The sequence below is a fragment of the Pipistrellus hanaki genome (genome assembly GCF_964339955.1).
Source record: "Pipistrellus hanaki genome assembly, chromosome: 10".
NCBI lineage: Eukaryota > Metazoa > Chordata > Mammalia > Chiroptera > Vespertilionidae > Pipistrellus > Pipistrellus hanaki.
In genome coordinates this window covers 67,309,281-67,327,638 of record NC_140512.1, presented here as the reverse complement: position 1 = coordinate 67,327,638, position 18,358 = coordinate 67,309,281, and the positions used below count along the sequence as shown (strand labels likewise).

At 44.2% G+C, this 18,358-nt stretch overlaps 1 protein-coding gene and 1 long non-coding RNA gene across 5 annotated transcripts in view; one reads left to right on the top strand and one right to left on the bottom strand.

The window, feature by feature from the left end:
* Positions 1-5,791, bottom strand: part of TMEM168 (transmembrane protein 168) — a 26,009-nt gene extending 20,218 nt beyond the window's left edge. Inside the window, exon 1 of one of the 3 annotated variants that reach the window (XM_084896209.1) lies at positions 5,598-5,791. The gene's annotated coding sequence lies outside the window, so the exon portion shown is untranslated. Of the gene's footprint in view, positions 1-5,366; positions 5,509-5,597 lie in introns of those variants that run through there. The other 2 variants (XM_084896208.1, XM_084896210.1) reach the window with 2 other exon arrangements.
* On the top strand, positions 5,499-18,358 carry LOC311628757. Of its 2 annotated transcripts, none has more exons than XR_014796062.1 (3): positions 5,499-5,601; positions 7,723-7,870; positions 18,292-18,358. It is a non-coding gene; the product is annotated as an uncharacterized lncRNA (long non-coding RNA). The 2 variants fall into 2 exon arrangements; XR_014796063.1 differs by lacking the exon at positions 18,292-18,358 and adding an exon at positions 9,294-10,399.

Sequence of the window (18,358 nt, the reverse complement as noted above, 5' to 3'; positions counted from 1 at the left end):
GGACTTTTTTATACTTTCCTTCTTAAAACAGACCCAACGGAAACATGAGATAATCTGGAATGAACCCTTAATTATCCATTTGACTGGAGAAGAATGTCACCGAGTGAGCACCCTAACATGTCTGTGAATATTATTACAAACTAGAGGCCCATCATGCACCAGTGGGATCTTGGCCTGGCCTGTGGGATCAGGCCAAAATTGGCTCTCCAACATCCCCTGAGGGGTCCCAGATTGAGAGAGAGCACAGGCCAGGCCAAAGGACCCCACTGGTACATGATGAGGGCTGAGGAGGGATGCTGGAAGTTGGCCAGTTGGACAGGGACCACAGGAGGGCTGCAGGCCCGTTTTACTCAGTCCCAATTGGCCAGACCCCAGCAGCAAGCTAACCTACCGGTCGGAGCATCTGCCTCCTCGGCCTTGCCTGCAGGGATCAGTGGACCTTCACACCACCGCAACCTGGCCTTACCCATCGGCTCGTCAGGCTCCAGCCTGCTGTCCGTGTGGATCCTGCACAGCACAAAGTACTGCAGGAAGCAGCAGGAGGCCGGCGAGGAGCTTGCGCCCAGGCTGGGCACCCAAGCTAGGCTCTGCCCTGCTCCCGCTCATCCTGGCCCTGCTGCGCTGCCACTGCTGCCACTCAGCACGCAGGGGGAGTGTGCATGGGAGAAGCTCGTGCAGCTGTAGCTGTGCTTGCCCGCCACGAGCCTGGAATCTGTGCCTGTCAACTGAGTGGCGCTCCTGCTATGGGAGTGCACTGACCACCAAGAGGCAGCTCTTGCGTTGAGTGTCTTCCCCCTGGTGGTCAGTGCATGTCATAGCTACTGTCCAGTCGGTTAGGCTTTTATATATATAGATTACACTTTGATTGGTTGAACGGCCAACTGGTCGCCCGGGCAATTAGCATATTAGGCTTTTATTATATAGGATTTTACTTGTATATATTTAACAAGTAGATACTTTACAGCTAAATTGATTTAATTAAATAAGTTGTAACTAATTTTCCTCAATTATATTTTCCATTCAATAATTTCTTAAGATTCTATACACATCTACAGAAAATATCTTCCACTAGTAAATGTTGGTTTTATTTTTACTTAAGTATGAGAAACTGATAAAATATAGACAGCATTGCACTTTTTAACATCATTTCTCTGTGTTATACAATCATTCAGTAAATACACTGAAATATACTGTATATCCTCAAAGGGTTGATGGTACAGTCTGGACTCAGATGACTGAACACTGTTACAGGAAAAAAAGATACACACTAGGCTAAATGGTTATCACTCAACCACAGACATCCTTCCGTGTTTCTCTGGTCAAAACTCTCTCCCTTCTGTGATTATCCGAACCTCTCTTCCATAGCCTCAGTCTCTGACTCCTACTTCCCACTGCATTCTCACCAGATGATTTATTTCCCACAGGATAATCAGAAGGGATTTCACTTAAGTTTCCAACACCACAAACCCACCTCTACCTACATCTCCTAATACCAGGAAAGAAGGGTGACCCTCCCCGATGTGAGGCTGAATCTCTGACATACTCTGTATCCCTTCCCCTCTGCCTTTTCCACAACTTCAGACTCTCCTCTTTCTTCATGCTCCCACTGTCTTATTCATCAGAACATGAACATTTGCAAAGCTCTTTTCAGAACACCAAAACAAAACAAAAGCACAGCCAGAAACAACAAACAAAACAACAATCTTCATTCATTCCCATCTCCTCTTCTAAATTCAATCTTCTGAACTTTGGACAACTAATATTTGATTACTTCACTTTTCACATCACTAAACTGTGGTCCCCACCCCACCATAAACTGCTCTGCCACGTCCTATAATCGCCAGTAAATTCCTAAGGAGCCACATACTACACCTCAAGCTCAGGGAAGGCCTGCAAGGTGGCCTTACAGACTCAGAGAACTAAAATAACCATAGAGGATGGTCTGAAATTAAAAGTTTTTAACGAAAAGCAGTTTATAGTGGGGAAGTCCAGGCTGGAATCTTCCCTGACAAAGGTCAGTTTTCACCTTAACTAACCCCATCTACTGTCTTTTTGCATCTATAATAACAAACCTTTGGAATGTCAAACTAATTTCCTTTTTGTGGACCCCTCAAAGCACAGGTCCTGCACCAGAGTGGAGACCACAAACCCTCTTACTGTTACTAGTCTCCCATTAGTAAATTTTTGTTTTATCTTTTATTTAAGTATGAGAAACTGATAAAATATAGACAGCATTGCTGATAAACTGATAAAATATAGTTAATTGTTGACTGTTAACTATCCTGTACCCCCCTATGCAAAAGAAATATGTGTCTAACACTTTACTTTTTATCCAATCTGAGGTTTCACCACTTTGCTTTCTCTTCCTTCCCTAATCTAACACCAATGGATTTCCTGTAACCCACTTATGTCTTCTCTTTTGATTGTAATGTATAAAATAAGAAACAAGACTGCCATTTTCTGGAGCATTTTCTCAATCTGTTGAGATTTGCTTCCCAGCAATTTGCTGACAGATTGGTTCAAATAAACTCACAAAAATTCCCTACAGCTTTCAATGCTTTTTAATGGGTACTTTTCACTCATTATGCTCCCCATTCTTTGAACATCCTTTGGCTCTATTGACTTCTCTCACCTTCTGAAACCTGTCCTTCCTTTAGCTTCCAAAGACCAGTCTCCAGATTTTCTTCCTTACTTAACTGATCTCTGCTTCTCAGTCTCCTCTCAGTCCTACCTTCAGACATTCAATCCCAAGCCTAGACTTTTCTCCTACTACATATTTTCTACAAGCAATCTCATCTGTTTCCATGTCTTCGATTATTATCTCCCCCTAAGTATACACATATTAATCTACCTGATAGACATAAAAGCATTAGCTTGGATCTGCATTGTTAACAGAAATAAAAATCTCAAAAAAAATGTAAACAGCACAAATGTAAAGTAACAGCACATCCATTCAATGGAATATATGCAGCCATTATTATGGACTAAAATCAACATGGCAGAATATGCAGGGGTCTTCAAACTACGGCCCGCGGGCCACATGCGGCCCGCAGGAGTCTGATCCGGCCCGCCAGGTTTTTTGGGCAGTGAGCGCAGCCGAGGTGTTACAGTAGGAATTAGTAGTTCATATAGTCCGGCCCTCCAGCTCTCTGAGGGACCGTGATCTGGCCCCCACTTTAAAAAGTTTGAGGACCCCTGCTAAAGTGACTAATTTACTAAAGTCTTTCCCTAATCTGATATTCTTCAAACGACAACGAGCCTCAATCAGAGGGTAAACAACAAAGCATTACGATCCTTTCCAAATGGCCAGCCATCCCTGGAGAATCACTTGAGAGGCTGATGAAAAAGAAATGGAGCACATGGGAAATCTTACGGGCCAGAGTCTGTTTTATACTTCTCAGAGCTTCCTCTCTCCTTCACCTCCTAGACTTAATTCTTACCCAGTACCGACCACTCCTCTTCCTGCACCCCTCTTAAATGTCTCCACTTCCCAAGGTCACAGTCCCAATTTTGGTCACGGTCATCTCATACTTGACCTGTGTCCACTCATGCCCTTCTCTCCATGACGTGTCCTTTTCAAAACCAAAACTTGGCACATCACTCTGCTATGTAAAACCCTCCAGTGGCTACCCATCACCCTCAGTAATAAAGTCTAAACTCCTTCAGGTTCCTTATAGGGCTCTCTGCATTGGATGTGAATAAACCCCGTCTTGTGAACTTCCCCTCAAACTTTGTCCTCTAGCCATACTGATCTTTCCATTTTCTCAATGCTATCCCCTCTCCAACGCACTCCCTTCCCCCCTCCTAGCCCCGGGGCAGTCCTCGCACCCTGCTTATTCCTCCTCTTCACGTCTGCTTACTCCTCCTCTTCACGTCTCGGCTTAAATAATCTTCTTGGAAGACCACCCCTGACCCATGTGTACGATCCCTACACGTCCTCTAAAACAGGAAAACACTGATCACCACTTGTCCGCACTCCCCACTAGGCCACCAAGTCTCTGAAAACCTGTTGTCAGTACTATATGCCCAATGTCCTCCACAAAGTCTGCAATCAAGTAGATAGTGTCAAACACACGGCCCGCGGGCCAAATCCAGCCCGCCAGGCCTTGCAATGTGGCCCGCACCGCGCTGTCATCACTGCACTCCGCTGTCAGTTTATGACATTGTCAGTTTATGACTGTTCAGTAAACCATTCAGCCCACCATTTAGGCTGGATTTTAGATTTTGGCCCCTTCTCTGATTGAGTTCGACATCCCTATGTTAGAGAAACAAAGACTAATCCAGAAATAACTATGTTTAATAACAATGCCGATCAGTTATGGACCACTTGAATCACAAAGAAAATAAACAAGACAACCTAACATCTCACAGCCAGTGGTAGAGCTAAGGCAGTGGTCGGCAAACCGCGGCTCGGGAGCCACAGGCGGCTCTGTGGCCCCTGGAGTGTGACTCTGACACAAAACGCCACGCCCAGTGCGTTTGAAAGTTCGTGGCCCGCGGGCAGAAGTCGGTCTGGGGCCGGGCGGTCTACTCTGAAGAAGCGGCCTTAGAGGAAGTGGGGGTGTCGGTCCGTGGGGCGAAGGGAGACGGGGCGCCTGTGGCTCTCGAGCCTCGGTTTGCCGACCACTGAAGCGATTCCAAGAATTTCTGGATTGTTTCTCCGCCTTCCTCCAGCCTTCACTTAATTCACTCAAACTCCTGTAAGTCAGTAAATGCTCTTCCAAACTCGACCCTAAGGCAACTGCTCACTAGGGTCCAAGACACCCATCGCCGGGGCCACCCTCCAGTTCAGAAAGCACTCGGCTCCCTGCAGGCGGGCAGTGTCCAAGCTTAACGCCCGCCGCCTGCAGCCAGCGCTTCGTTCATGAATTCTACAACTCCTCTCCCTAGGAGGCGGCGCCCCGATACGGATGGCCCCCCAGTAACGGGGCAGCAACGCCGTCCTCCCCGCACCCTCCCGGCGGGGCGGCCGGGGGGGGGGGTCCCCGGGGGGCGGCCGCGCGGGGGGCTCCGCAGAGCTGGGGCGGAGGCGGGGAGGCGGGGAGGCGGGGGACCGCCTTCCCCATCACCCCCGCCGGCGCCCTCACCCCCGCCCCCCGCCGGCGCCCTCACCCCGCCCCCCCCCCCCCCGCCCGCGCCCTCACCCGCGGGGCCGGCGGGGCGGGGCCGGGCTCCGGGCCGGGTCCCGGGCCCCCGTCACCCCTTCCCGGCCGGCCCGGGCCGCGGCCCCCGGCGCTCAGCCCCCCGGGCCGGCTCCGGGCTGCACAGTGCGGGAGCCCGGGGCTGGGCCTGCACCCGGGACAGGGACGGGAGGGCCGAGGACCCGGGCCGCTCGCACGAGGACGGGCCGGCGTGAGGAAACTTACTCCGAGCCGGGCCCGCCGCCGCCGCCATGTTCCCGCCGCCGCCGCCGCCGCCGCCGCCGCGCTACGGAGCGCCGCCCGGGCCACGCCGCGCCGCGATCCGCCCGAGGCCCGGCCTCCCGCGCGAGCCCGCCCCGGCCGCCGGGACCTGCAGGCCGGAGAGGGCGGCGGCGGGATCGCGCCCGTCACGCCGTCACGTCCCTCAGGCGTCCGGCCGGTCAGACTGGAACATACCGCGGTGCGCCGGGCCCTTGGGCTCAGTGGTTAGAGCGCTGGCCAGTGTGCTCAGTGGTTAGGGCCCGCGCACCGTAGGGTTTCGGGTTGGATTCCTGGACAAGGGCACTTGGCTGGGCTGCAAGTTTGATTCCCGGCGAGGTGGCGGGTGTAGGAGGCAACTGATCTGTGTCTCACATCCATGTCTCCCTCGCTCGCGCGCTCTGTCCCTCCCTCCCTCCCACTCTATCTAAGATCCATGGGAGAACATCCTCTGGTGAGGATTAACGAAAATAAAGAATACTGCGGGAGCCGTGCTGCTCTTTAATAGCTTTGGAATAACATCTGGCTGCGTCCACTGAGGAGCCGAAGCCCAAGCTCCTCAGGCTCCCCCTTCAGAGCCCTTCTGGCCTCCTTTTCTAATGGAGACTCCCTTTATTTTTACTTTTTGCTTTTTAAAATTCAGCGTATTGGAGTGACATTGGTTAATAAAGTTATGTAGATTTCAGGTGTACAGTTTTATAATACACCATCTGTATTGGGTCTTCAGCACCCCCGATCAGGTCTCCCATCACCATTAATCCCCCATTACCCTCTTTTTTCCTCTCCCCACCGAGCTTGGTCATGATGTATTGCTTTTTAATGCATTGTTGTATTCAATTTGCTCTTATTTAGTTCAAGATTTTTGCATCTGTATTCATCAGAGACATTAGGGTGTAGTTATTTATTTATTTGTGTGTGTGTGTGTGTGTGTTATCCTTGCCAGCTTTTGGTATTTATGTTCACCTCAAAAAATGAGGAATTATTGCCTCTTCATCAATTTTTTGGAAGAGATTGAGAAGGATAGGTTTCAAATCTTCTCTGAATGTTTGGCAGGATTTAATGGGGAGGTTTTTGATGGTTGTTTCCATGTCCTCACTGCTAATCAGTCAGTTTTATCTGATTCAGTCCAGGAAGATTATATATTCCTGGGAATTTATCCATTTCTTCTAGGTTATTTAATTTTAATTTGAAGGTGTATAGTCTTTCATAGTATTCTAGAATTATTCTTTGTAAATCTGTGATATGTGTGTGGTAATTTCTGCTCTTTCATTTCTGATTTTGTTTATATGGGTCTTTTTCTTTTTTCCAAAATAAGTCTAGGCAGAAATTTGTCAAACCAGCTCTTGGTTGTTTTAATTTTTTTAAATTAAATATTTATTGGTGAAAATATTACATATGTTCTTCTCTCCCCCCTCCCCCCACCTGACCCCTTCTAGCCCCCTCACCCTCACCCCTGGCCTTCACTACCCTATTGTCCATGTCCATGGGTTATGCATATACATATACAAGTTCTTTGGTTGATCTACTCCCACTCACCCACTCCCCCCCCCCCCACGCCTTCCTTCTGAGAATCAACATGGTTCCATGGTTCTATGCCTCTGCCTCTATTTAATTCATCAGTTTACTTTGTTCATTATATTACACACTAGAGGCCTGGTGCACGAAACTCGTGCACAGAGGGTATGTCCCTCAGCCCAGCCTGCACCCTCTCCAATCTGGACCCCTCGAGAGATGTCTGACTGCTCCTTAAGGCCCCATCCCACTGGCATCGGGCCTAAACAGGCATTCGGACATTCCTCTCACAATCCAGGACTGCTGGCTCCCAACTGCTCACCTGCCTGCCTTTTTGACTGATCCTAACCACTTCTGCCTGCCAGCCTGATCACCCCCACCCACTCCCCTGCCAGCTTGATTGATGCCTAACTGCCCTCCCCTGCAGGCCTGGTCACCCCTAACTGCCCTTCCCTGATGGCCCGGTCACCCCCAACTTCCCCCTTCTGCTGGCATGGTCACTCCTAACTTCTCTCCCCTGCAGGCTTAATCACCCCTAACTGCCCTCCCTTGCAAACCTGGTGCTCCCAACTGCCCTCCTCTGTTGGCCTGATCACTCACAACTTCCTCCCCTGCTGGCCATCTTTTGTCCATGTGGGGGCAGCCATCTTTGACCACATGGGGGCAGCCATCTTGTGTGTTGGAGTGACAGTCAATTTGCATTTACTCTTTTATTAGATAGGAAGTGAGTGAGATCATGTGATATTGTCTTTCTCTGCCTGGCTTGTTTTACTTAGCATAATACGCTCCCGGTCCTTCCATGTCTGTATAGCTAATGTCCGCTGGAGAAAGATGTCCTCCACAGCATGAGGGAATGACTCAGCCCAGGAAACCAGGGTTGCTGCCCTCTGAGCTCCAAACCCAGAGCTCCTGAACCTGGCTTCTGCTCACACCACTGCCCTCCTCTGCCAGAGCCCAAGGTGAGTGAAATTTTGTGCATTGGCCCTTTAAGAGGGTGCCTGCATTTCCAGCCATCTATCCTGGCAGACAGTAACTCCTAGGCTTTTCACAGCCTGAAGTCATATGAGCACCTTTCTCAGTTCTGGTGCTCTCTCCTGGGGCCCCAGCTGGGGTTTAGACCCCAGAGTTCTCAGTGGGAACCTCCACAGCTGAGCTAGCCCTCCAGACCCTCAGCTGCTGTCTGGGGAAATCTGGCCAGCCCTCTCCCGTCTCCACTTTCCCTCTTTGGTTATGAGATTCTCTCCAGCTAATATTCAGCTTATTACTAGTTTTTCTTATTTTAGTTGTCTTTCCAGTTTGGTCCTGGGAGAGTGTCAGTGTAGCTTCTACTTACTCCATCGCCATTTTTAAGCCTATATCTGAATTAATTTTTTGTATTGTCTCATTGTTCTCTATTTCATTTAATAGTTCTCTAATTTTTATTATTTCCTTTCTGCTGCTGACGTTGGATTGCTTTTGTTTTCTTCTTTCTAGTATTTTAAGATGCAATATTAGGTTACTTGGGATTTCTCTTGTTTCTTGAGATAGGCCTATAATGATATGAACTTTCCTCTTATTACTGCTTTCCCTGCATCACAGAATTTGATATGTCATATTGTCATTCTCATTTGTCTCTATATATCTTTTGATTTCACCTTTTATTTCTTCTTTGATCCAGTCATTTTTTTTTTTTTTTAGCAGTATGTTGTTTAATCACATTATTTGTGAGTTTCTTTACTTCCTTTTTTCAGTTGATTTCAAATTTCAAGGCTTTGTGGTCAGAAAATATGCTTACTAACTGCACTCTTCTTGAGTTTGTTGATGCTAGTTTTGTGACGCAACATATGGTCAGACTGTTCATGTGCGCTGAAGAAGAATGTCTAATCTGGTGTTTTTGGATGAAAGACTCTCTGAATGTCTATCTGGTCTAATGTGTCCTTAAAGGCCAGTATTTCTCTATGTTCTGAATGGATGATGTTTCCAGAACTGTCAATGAAGTATTAAGGTCCCCAACTATGGTTGTGTTTTTGTCTGTTTCTCCCACCATTAGTTCTGAGAGGAGTTGCTTTATCTATTTCGGTGCTCCCTGATTGGGTGTATATTGAAGTGTTAATGTCTTCTTGATGTAATGTCCACTTTGTCATTATAAAATGTCCATCTTTATCTCTATTTCCTTTGTTATCTTAAAATGTATTTTGTCACATATATGTATAACTACAACTGCCTTTTTCTGGATGTTATGTGCTTGGAGAATCATTTTCCACTTCACTTTGAATCTGCTTTTGTCTTTGCAGCTTAGATATGTCTCCTGAAGGCAGCGTATGGTTAGGTTTTGTTTTTCTCATTGGTGAATTCAGTCCAGGTGCATTCTTAAAAAAATATATATTTTTATTGATTTCACAGAGGAAGGAAGAGGGAGAGATAGAAACATCAATGATGAGAGAATTATTGATCAGCTACCTCCTGTGTGCCCCCCACTGGGGACTGAGCCTGCAAGCAGGGCTTGTGCCCTGACCAGGTGCAGTTTTAATATGCTGATGCATCAAAATGAGAGTACAGGGGAGTTTGGGGTTATTCCTTGGTCTGTGTTACTGTTATCTTAGCTGTCTGGCTTTAATGGGGTTTTGTTATTTGTTATCAGATATGATCTATCCTTGGGTTTAGCTGACACAAATGGCATTAATTGGGCCTTTGTTTTTTATTTTCCAGACCAGAGTGATATAAGCTATGTATCCTCTGATTAGGGAGGGGAGGTATAAACCGTTTGCTCTCAACTGTCCTTGGTTGGGGAAGATAAGGTCTTGCCTGCGATTCACAAGCTGGCTGCAAGCTGCTCAAATTGTTTGGCCTCGTGTAATTTTCTTGTCTGAGTTTCCCGGGAATTTTCCTAGCTTCTTACTATCCTGCCACACAATGGTCTGCTAGATGTTTATACTTGAATACATCATCACCACTTCTAGTTCAATTTGCTTTTAATGGACATTTACCCTCTTGTTATTTTAATGTGTACCACTGCCCTGGGAACGCCCTCCTGTGTTGGAGACGTCCCTAACTGGTCTGTTGGCTGTGACTGAAATGCCAACTATTTGCTTAGCCAATCATGTGCGCCATGGCGAAGCAATTGATTCAAAAAAAGTGGGCACAGCAAGCTGTGCTCCCTGGGTAACTGCAGGTGGCTCCTGGGGCAAAAGCGAGTGTGGCTCTAGGGGTGGCGCCAGGCGTCCAGTACTAATGGTTCAGTGATTCAAGATGTGTGATCACGGCGACAGCAATCCCAGAGCCTCTTCCATCATGTCTGTGGTCTGTCGTTATTGCCATTTTTGACCATGCTTGTCCAAGCCTCAATGTCCCCAATGTCCCCTTTGAGCTACCCAATATCCTCTAATAAATTTCTTTCCTGCTTAAATCAGCCACAGATGTTTTCTCTTCTTTAGCACTAATATTCCTCTTTCAAACAGTGCTTTTTTCATCTTTCTCAAACATGATTTTCTACCTTGTGATCTTGAAACCATTTTGATGCTTATCTTGTCAGTATACTTTAAATTTTTTAAACTTTTTTCACTTACAGTTGACATACAATATATAGTTTCACATATACTACAAAGTGATTAGACTTTTAGATGATTTACAGTGTAAGTCCAATCTCTCCTCAGTTTTAAAATACTCCAATGAGAGGTGTCTGTGCTTGTGTTAACTTCAATCTGCACACTCCTGGGTGAGTAATGAGCATCTGAAAGATGAATTGGGAATCTTCACTATTAGTTGGATGCAGAGGTGCTTCCAATATCACGATGTAAATCTTCATTAGAGGAATGTTAATTAGCACAAAGGATTAGAAATAATGTTTCCTTGTGGAAGTAACAGGTATTCAAGATACATTGCTAGACTATTGTAGGGCACTACAAGTAGCGAGGGAGGAGATGTGCAGCTGTCACAAATCTTCAGTTGTTGAAGGCTACTAGTATTTACTGAAAGAACCTGATAATTGTGAAGGCCAAGTGTTGCTCATTTTTGTTCGCTATATTCCATGCATTTTCTTTTAACTTCCATTGCCAATACCATAGTTGAGGTCCTAGTGCCTGAATTACTTCAGTTACCTACTGGTATTTGCTAGTCATCTTGAGGTCAGCCTCACCCCAGACTAGTAATGCGACACACTGGTCCCCTCAATGAACTCAGAGCACCACTCTTTGACACTTCTTGGATCAAAATCAATGACTTTTACAGGCTGCAACCTTTTTTATCGTATGGCACACATAAACTAATCATTAAATTTCTGCAACACACTGAAAAAAAATTATTTTTCATATCTGACAAAAAATAGTTACTTTGATTGACTTACAAAAAATGGTAATTACTTACCTTTTTGTTCTAGAGGACTTTAAAAAAGATCAGGTATCTGTACTTGTATATAAAAATTCCTGGTACCAAGAATTAATCAGACACAACTTTATTGTGTTAAGTATGCAACATGACCAATAAGATCCAACACTATTATATGACTTACATATTTATTGTTCAAGACAGGGCATTCACACCTGATGGCTGTTGTTGTGTTGGCTATTGTCATTTTTTAATTTGACACTCTAAGGGAAAAAGAGGTCAGTGCCCCTGAATGTTTTAAAAACTGTTGCACAGATTGAAAATCGCTAGGCTAAAGAATGATCTAAATCCAGAGCATGATCTAAATCCCCTTTGCTTGGCACCATTTATCCTGAAATTTATTAGAAATATCAGGGTCTATTCCTGACATCTGGCACATCCACAGCCAAACACCTGGATATAAAACAACCACCTGGGAACCATTGCAGTGACAGGAGATTTCAAATGCAGTTATTGATGGCAATGTAAAGATTCTAATAGCAGGAACATTTATTCTTCAATACTTGCTTCTATGCAGGCAAGGCCTGTATCCTCTAGACCAGAATTTCACCCAGTGGACTAAGAACACCTGTTGAAATGTGCATGGAGGGAACAGAACAGACAAGATTGAGAGAAAAAAGAAACAGGATTATTAAGGCTATTTGCTAAAATAAAGACCAGTTACTAAGTGTTGTATCCCTATTGTGTGACTATTTGCCCAAGATTTCATAGAGTTTCTGCTGGGAAACCTATCTGGATATAAAGTAGTTGGAATAATGACTGTATCTCTTACACAAACTGAGAGACTGCTGGAGCACTCCTCTTGTAGAGTTGAAGAGATCAATTAGTTAAATCTTCCTTTAAAAAATGTAGTAAAGCTAATGATGGTTTACAAACTTAAATTCTTTTATTGCAACAAGAGATAGAAATTTGATAGTATTGAGAAACTTAGTGAGAAAGTAGGATGAGTTGATATAAGAAATTTAAATAGGTAGGGGCAAGTAGAGGGAAAAAAATATATAGCTTCAAGTCACTTAGCATTGATCTAAGCTACATTTTCTACCAATTGAGACTTTTCTGAAGCACAAATTAGGATAATAATTAACATAAAAGCAAAACCAGCCCTAGCCGGTTTGGTTCAATGGATAAAGTGTTGGCCTGCAGACTGAAGGGTCCCTGGTTCAATTCAATCTAGGGCACATGCCCAGGTTACGGGCTGGATCCTCAGTAGGGGACGTGCAGGAGGCAGCCGGTCAATGCTTCTCTCTCATCATTGATGTTTCTATCTTAGGGCCTTAAATGATACTGCTCAGGACATTCATCCTATGGTGCCCAACTCTTATACTTTGTTCAACAAGATACCTGGGCATAGCAAATGGTTTTCAATCCTAAACTTGAAGGATGTTCTTTTCTGCATCCCAATAGGTGAACAAACTCAACTGTTATTTGACATTGAATAGCAGAACCCAGAAACTAAAGTTATGTTTCAATACTTGGACTGTGAATTTCCCAGCCATATTTGGGAAAATATTAGCAAAAGATTTATGGGATATTCAACTGAAATTGGTAATTCTTTTACAGTATGTAGAAAACTTGCTAATAGCTAACAATATTTAGGAAGACTGTTTGCTCAATACCATCCATTTCTGAATCATTTGGCAAAAAAAAAAAAAAAAAAAAAAAAAAAAAGGATATAAAGGGTTGCCTCACAAGGCCCAGTTTTAAAACAGGAAGTGGCATACCTGGGATTCCAACTGGATCAGGGCACTAGGAACTTGGTAGCTTATGGAAATAAGCCATCACTACAATAAAAACCCAGAGAACTGGAGGCAATTTTGTGAATTCCGAGGGATTACAGGGTTTTGCCGAATTTGGATTCCAAACTTTGGCCTTATAGCAAAACCACTGTATAAGTCTTCTAAGGTTTGGTCTCTGAACTTCTTGAATGGACAAGGGACTATCAGGCATTTGACACCATGAAGTAAAAATATTGTAGTTTAGGCTCCTGCACTAGGATTGCCCAATTTATAGAAACCTTTCAAAATATACATTTATTAAAAGCAAGGAATTCGACTTGGGTTACTAACCTAGACCCTGGAAAATACTCTTCAACCCACAGCCTATCCCTTAAGGAAAGTAGGTCACAGGACAAAAGAATGACCACCATGATGCTGGGAATAGCAGCTATCTGTGACATCCTACCGGAAACAGAGAAATTCACTTTGGGGCAGCCTACTACCATGTTTGTACCACACTAGGTCCTAACCCCATTAGAACAGAAAGGAGGGTCATTGCAGGGTGCATGGCAAAATATCAGGCCATCTTATTAGACAACCCAAATGTTTCCTTACAAACTACTTCTGCTACAAACTAGGCCACTCTACTCTCAGACTCGGAGGGAAATTCATACTTCCAACAGGACTGCTTAGAAATCATTGACAAAATTTATTCCAGCAGACTGGACCTATTGAACCAGCTGCTGGCAGAACCTGACTGGAAATTGTACACAGATGGGAGCAGCTTCGTGGAGAATGGTCAACAATGAGCGGGTACTTGGTAATCACCACAGACAAGGTACTAGGAGTCTGCGTCCTTGCTGTAGGCACCCCAGCACAAAAGGCTGAGCTGATAGCCCTCACAAGAGCCTTAGCATTATCCCGGGGAAAGATATTAACATCTAAACTCACCCTAAATATGTTTTCATGGCCGTGCATGCTCATGGGGCAACATGGAAAGAAAGAGTTCTCTTAACCTTGGAGAATAAGTAAGTGCATCCAACATGCAAAAGAAAATTTAAAATTGCTGGAGGCAGTGAATCTACCAAATCAGATTACCATAATGCACCGCCCAGGACACCAGAAGGACAGTTCCCAAACAAGCCAGGAAAACCAAACTGCTGACAAGCCATCAGAGGGCCGCCACTTCTTGGAATTCTAATCTCCACTGGAACGTGTCAGAATCTAAACCTCATTGCACAGAACAATGTAAGAAATGGTCCATGAATGGGGAATCTCTAACAATGACTCTAATTCTATAAGGAAGTTCAACACTCAGGGTATGATCTTTCTCCTTGAAGCTCTTGGGTATCTCATCCTCAAACTCCTACACCCATTGTGGAAGGGATGCTTTAAAGGACCTCATTAGACCACATTTGAAGAGCCCTCATTTACAAAGGACTATTCAGAAGACTATACAAGCCTGTCAGATATGTGCCCCAAACAACCTGCCAATCCTAGAACAGGCTGTGCTCCAACAGGAAAGGGAGTACAGTATAAAGGGATAGGCCTGTGTGAGGACTAGCAATTTGACTTTACAAAGATGCCTAAAATCATAGGAAACTTTAAATTTTGATTCGTTTTTATAGATACCTTTTCTGGATGGGTAGAGGCATAGACATCCCAAGAGATCATTGGTTTGATTCCCGGGTGAGGGGCTCAATCCCCAGTGTGGGGCATGCAGGAGGCAGCCGATCAATGATTCTTTCCTACCAGTGATGTCTCTATCTCTCTCTCCCTTCCCTCTGAAATCAATAAAAATATATTTAGAAGAAAAAAAAGCATCCCTAGGTTTGGATTTCTTTGAACATGCAAAGTGACAATGGACCATTGTTCACTTCAAAAACCTCCCAGAAGAAAGGATAGGAGAGGCACTACATACTCAGTAAAAACTACATGTATCTTGGAGACCCCAATCTACAGGGAAGACTGAGAAAATGAACCAAATAATAAAGACGACTCTGGTGAAATATGCCAGGGAGCACATTTGAAATGGGACCTGGCACTCTCTATTGCCTTGTTCTGGATTAGGGCAGTGCTCTGAAGTGGGCTTTTGAAAGTTTATGGGTGACTCTTCCAAGTTTCTGTTTTAGGAACACCTCCTTTAGATTTAAAACATGGATTTAAAAAAATGTAAAAACCATATGTACAACATCTAGGGCAAATACAAGTTGGCTCATTGCAGGTCTATCTACCTGTCTACCTGTGTAAGATAGACCCTTCCACCCATTCCAGCCCGGAGTTTACTAAAGACCTGGAAGACTCAAGGTCCTGGCCAAGCAATGGGCCAGACTCTATGACATCCTGCTGACAACACACTCTTCAATCAAGCCTTGGATCCACCACACCAATAAAGCAGTGCCACCTGAGGAGGACTCAGATATTGCTGCTGTTGATTCTGCAGAGCTGGGCCTGCACTCCTGAAAGAGGTTTAAACTTCCTCTTTCAGAAAGGGACAGTGCCTCCCAAAGCTAAGCGACAACGTTATTTTTTATTTTATTCTGCATTTCCCAGACAGTGTTTTCCTTGGAAAATGTATCCTGCTGTTGCGTGTGCCACCCAAAGCCCTGCTCTGGATTAGATCATGGGGATCCTTTAGTTTATCCAGTTTCTGATTTTACTACCATTTCCCCTGCACTACTAGGCATACCACTCACTAAACACTTGTCTGCACAATAGGTCTCACTCTGGAAGCCCGTTAACAACACTGGCTCTCAAAATATGAAGCATTCTACCAGCTTTGCTTGTTCAACAGTCCCATCCTCTAGACACCATATATACTATACCATCTTCCAAAGACAGCAATCCTCCTCCCTCACATAAAGACTTCCCTCCATTAGTGACCCACCTCTCCTTTTAGTAGACAGTAAGCATCTCTGGTTCTGAGGAGAGGTAAGACTGTGCTCTTTGACAGCTGAAGAAACTACAGAAGATGGGACCGCCATTCATTTACCCTGAGATAACAAGGGTCCAGAGTCTTGAAGGGGGGAGTTGTGACCAGAGTCAGGCAGGCAGAGCACCTGGGAGTCTTCCTACTGGCCAATATGTCTTCCTACTGGCCAAGATGGCGCTGGGGGAGGTTTATACTGAGTTTGCCAAAACCTAGACATATGAATGGATAGGGCACTGGATGAGCTGGGAGCTAGGAAGATGACTAGATAGAGTCTCAAGCCTGCCAAAAGCTAACAAGGTAAGTGGAGAGGGGGGAAAAAAAGAAAAGAAAAAGAAAGACAAAGGGTCTCCCCTCCTTATCCCACAAGAACAGGGGGCTTGGGCAGGAAGAGAAGATGGTCTTGGAGATGGGAGTTCACCATCCTCCCAGGCCCTGCGGTGTGGCTCCTGAATAAAACCCCTTTCCTTTTGCACCAGCGCCTGCCTCATGAGTTTGGCTCTCCTTGCAGCAGGCAGCCAAACCTCCCCTCTTTTGTTCAGCTGTACTCCCAAGGAGGTTATATGTAAGCTAAAGTCTTAATAACAAACTGGCCTTGCAAATCCAGTATACAATAAAGACATTCTAGGCAGAGGGACTTGCTAATGCAAAGGTGGGCACAGGCCTGTCCCTCCCCACCCCGGATTTCACATGGAAGCTGCAGGAGCGAGTGAGGATCGCCGTGGGAGAGTTAGAGAGTAACAACATCATTGACATTTGGCACTTCCATGAGGGATACCCGTATTTAAGTAAAACGAATCTAGATTGGCTAAGAAGAATCAGCCAAAAGGTCATGTGAATAGATTTCATCGATATGTACCACAAGTTGCTGCAATACAAGAATATGCTGTTATGCAATTTTAAAGTTTTTTTTTTGTTATCTCATGTTAATGCTATTTTTTAAAAAGTTACATTGTCAGCTGTGTCCCACCTACTCCAGTATAATAGTATAGTAATTAATCCTCAATTAAAGAATCAAGCAAGACTAAAGAGACAGCTTGTGGCATCCCAGCACTTATTCTGTAGCTCCTCATTCCAATTGGCACCACTCTCCATGCCAATAGGGTCCCTCCTATTTTGATAATTCTTCTGATAACACAGCTACAGATCACCACCCTTCTTCTCAATAAATGTGTTATTTTATTACTTTAAATCCCCAGGTCCCCAGTTTTCACAGCAACCTGTGCTCTGGTACTTTAATCTGTGCTAGTGCTTCAATGATGTTAGAAAACAGAAAGCTCCTATGACAGTCTGTTTCCTAAGTATCTTTTTCTTGCAGGAAGTCTCCAGGGATTTGGCCTGCTCAGTCTCTTCTTCCTAGCAATAACCCATCTACCTTATTTCTGGTGAATGTTTCATTCATCCATGCCTGGCTTTGGGAAATACGTTATCTTTTGGATTCTTAGTGAAAAAGGCCTGTGGCAATTTAGAAACTATAATTGTTACTTGCTGACTTCCAAAATTATCTCTGATGTAAATAACTTTCAAGGAAAGTGGAGTCTGATATGTTTGACATACAGTGACGAGATAAACATAGCTAGAAAACTCTAAGTCATTCAAGTTTTAAATTGCCTCCCATTTTGAAACCACTTAATGAGGTGGGTTAAAACCCACAACACGTTCAGTTTACAAGTAATGGACAATGTATATTAGAAAATTAAAAAATTGTAAATGTTCATTGCTCACAAATTGTGAAAAACATACACCACTTTCAGATATGCCACCTCTCACCACTTGGCAACTATTATACAATATAAACCACTGATCCTCAAGAATCCAACCAAAGGATCATTTGTTTTTGAAACACTAAATTATTTTGGAGAATCTAATTGTGAATACATCAGGAGGACCTTACTTCTTTATATCCAAATGAAATAATTCTCAAGAGTATCCATATTAATACGGTATTAGAAGACTCTATTGACTTTTCTTGCCATTACACGCCAAGCCACATGACTATTTATATTTTATCACTTATACGTTGAATTGGCTTTGATAGAGCATGTGTTCGTTTAATAAAAAAAATAAATCCTTACTATCCTAATTTGAACAAGCTGAATTTACAATAACAAATGATATTTATAAATTCAAAGAAACTTAACAATAAGTGGAAATATAGGTTTTATAAAGATATTTTTCTGTAAACTACTACTTAAAATACATCATGCCCACTTTAGAGCATAAGCAGAATCAACATCTGTAAAAACATTTACTTTCAAAGCACTTTCATTGGTATATCTTTTTCTTTGCCCTTAAGATAGTATTTAGTCAAATCAAAGAAAACAGTATGGTAAAAGAAGTATTACTAAAACACATGCTTTTTTCTTTCTTTTAGGGGAGCTACAAAACTTGACCTGCAGTGCTTAACTGGAAAGAAAAGTCAATCTTAATTATTAAAGAAC